Consider the following 3,048-nt stretch of genomic DNA (forward strand, 5'->3'; position numbering starts at 1 on the left):
GAGCCGCAGGACCTCCCCTCTCGCCGGGGCGGGGGCCGAGTGCTAGACCGCGCCTGGGGGCAGGCGGCAGCTCCGGGCGCTCCCGGGTCTCTAGCAGAAAGGACAGGGCCGAAAGCCCGGTCGGATCGCGTAGGAGTGGCGCTCCCCTAGCCCGGCTTCAGGTCCCGGGAGGCCGCTCCGCTGCGAGGCCCGGGTCTGACCCCGAGGACCCCGGAGGTCCAGGCTACGAAGAGGAGGAGGTGGAGGAAGTGAGTGCCACTTTCGGCTCCGCTCTCAACTCCGGAGCCAGCGTGGGCTCCCCACGTGCGCCGAGTCCCGCCACATTCCCCAGGTCCCTTGCGAAACTCGCCACCTCGCCTGGGAACTTAGGGATCCTGGGGTGGCCTCTCGGGAGCAGGAGACGACGAGCCCCAGGTCAGGTGGGAGAGAACTGGCTCCGGCCCCAGCGCCGCTGCCGCCCCCACCCGAAAAGGACAGCGTTTTAATGGACAGAAGTTCACCAAACCTGGAGACTGGGGCCCCTTCAGGGCAGGCGGGTCTCGAGGGCAAGATCAATGAGCCCAATAAGGAAACCAAGCGGGGTCGTGACTCAGAAATTAAAGAACACGGGGTCAGGAGAAGAGGTCAGCCACGACGAAGGCATCTACGCGTCCCCTTCAGAGACTCCCCAAAGGCGCTCGGCTCACCCCGAGGACCTGCGACTTGGGGTTGAAAGCCGCTTAAGCGAGTTAAAAACAAAACAAAACAAATCAAAACAAAAACAAACTCCGATAGGGCAAAACGACTCCTCAGAACGAACTGCGCCAGAGACTATTGCCTGTGCTTCCCGACCACCCCGGCGGGCGACAGCCCCGGGCCACAGCTGCACGCGGGGCTCCGCACCCACCTTGGAGAGCGCGCAGCCGGGCGAGCCGGCACCCCGGGTCCACGGAGGCGCGGCGCGGGTTCAGGATCCGTAGGCTTCGGGCGGGCCCGCAGGGCTGAGTCGGGTTTAAGAGGGCAGCTGGCGGGCGGGGCAGCGGGACCCGGAGAGCGCTAGGGTGGGGAAGGGACGCGGTCCACGCGGGTCCCCGGGGCGCGGCTCCTCCCCGCCCACCGCGGCCATTGGCCGGCGCTGGGCGCGCCCCGCTCCCAGGGGGTAGCGCACTTAACTCTTCACTTCTCCAAACCTCCCCGGGACCCCGGCGGAGAGCTCTCGCCGACCGCTTTCTGGGGCGGGCACCGGTGCAGCTCCAGGCTGACCGTTGTTGTTGTTCAGTCGCTTAGTCGAGTCCGACTCTGTGACTCCACGGACTGCAGCACACCAGGCTTCCTTGTCTATCACTATCTCCTGGAGTTTGCTCAAACTCAAGTCCATTGAGTAGGTTATACCATCCATCCATCCCTTCCTCTGTTGCCTCCTTCTCCTGCCCTCAATCTTTCCCAGCATCAGGGCCTTTCCCAATAAGTCGGCTCTTCACATCAGGTGGAAGTATTGGAGCTTCAGCTTCAGTCCTTCCAGTGACTGTTCAGGGTTGATTTCCTTTAGGATTTCCTTTAGGATTGATTGCAATCCAGGGGACTCTAAAGAGTCTTCTCGTAGGAGCAATAACCGTGGGCAAGTGTGGCCGGGGTCCCCAGGCAGGCCCCTCTGCGCTCACATCCACCTGCACTTGTGCCCTTACAGGCTGGGACTCGAGTCCCGAGGTCGCGCCCATGCCTCTCGGCTTCCAGTTGCCATGAGCCGAGCCTGGCCGAAAGCTGCGTCCAACCCCTAGGACCGGATGGACATTTGTCCCTGACACCTCGTGGGGAGCGGGCATCGACCCCCAGGGCTCAGATCCGGGTGGGCTCGGGGCCCGTGCAGCTCCCAAGGTTTGGGGGGCGGGGGAGATTGTTGAACCCTCTCGGGGGCTTTTTACTTCGCCAGCATCTTTCACAGTCGGAGAACCGGCCCGCGCGCCGCCCGGCGGTCTCTACCCCCGGGGAAGGCACGCCACCTCCGACGCGCGGGGCTTTTCAGACCCAAACCCGGCGCTCAAAGGCCGCATTTTTATTCTTCTCGCCGGCTATTGAGGGAAAGAAAGGAACACTTAGACCCATTCACATTCACACGAGGAAGCATCTACGGTGAGGGAAACCTTGGTCAGTCCCGGTGACCTTGGGTCAGGCTCCTCGCCGCCCCAGCTGCGGCTTCCTCTTGGCAAAATGGGGAGAGCCTCTGAGCGCAGTGGTGCGGGTTGGAAGGAGAGAAGGAGACCCTAATGCACGGCTTGGCCTCGACTGTGTCACTAAACCTGGAGGGAAGGAAAGGAGGCGGCATCCATCCGGCCGAGAGAGGCCACCAGAGGTCCTAAAGTCGGTGGAGAGAGAGGAGGCCTGCGGCGGAGCAGGGCTTCCTCCGTGACCCACCCCACTTACCAGAGCAGCCACGATGCGGCTGGCGCCCTCTCCTCGAGCCCCGGGGACCTGACCTTGTAGCCTTCGCCGCACGCGAGGCAGTGCGGGGGGCGGGGGCGTGGGGAGGAAGGCTAGCTCAGGGCCCCGGGTCTTCCAGGGCGCGGGCTATGCGCGCCCGGCTGCTTCTCCAAGCCGCCTGCCACGCCCACATGCGGGGCCAGGTCACCTCGCCAGCGCGACGCGGTTGGTGTCCCCCGCGCAGCCCTGGGTCCTGACTCATTTCGCGGTCGCCGGGACGATCGGAGAGGTGGGCGGTGTGTGGTTTTCTCAACAGGGCTGGGGTGACAAGGAGCTCAGGATTTCCTTCCGCTCCTGGTTCTAGACTCTCTTTAAGATCTTGGCTGATAGGCGAAAGGTATCTGTCGGATCTTGTCCAAGGAGCCTCTGGGGAGGATATTGTACTTGGAAATGCAGAATAAATTCTGCCGTCTTCCTTCCGGAGGCAAGCACATCCCAGGACCCCCACGACCTCCCTCATTTACTGTGTCTTCCTTCCTCCCAGACCTCACCCTAGGATTTAAAGACTAACGAGCCTGTATTTGGGTGGTCCCTGGATGTTAGGTCCTCAAGGGACCATTTTTTAGTGCAGTTGCTCACTGGTTGTAGCTT

This window comes from Bubalus kerabau, chromosome 14 (genome assembly GCF_029407905.1).
Source record: "Bubalus kerabau isolate K-KA32 ecotype Philippines breed swamp buffalo chromosome 14, PCC_UOA_SB_1v2, whole genome shotgun sequence".
Lineage (NCBI taxonomy): Eukaryota > Metazoa > Chordata > Mammalia > Artiodactyla > Bovidae > Bubalus > Bubalus kerabau.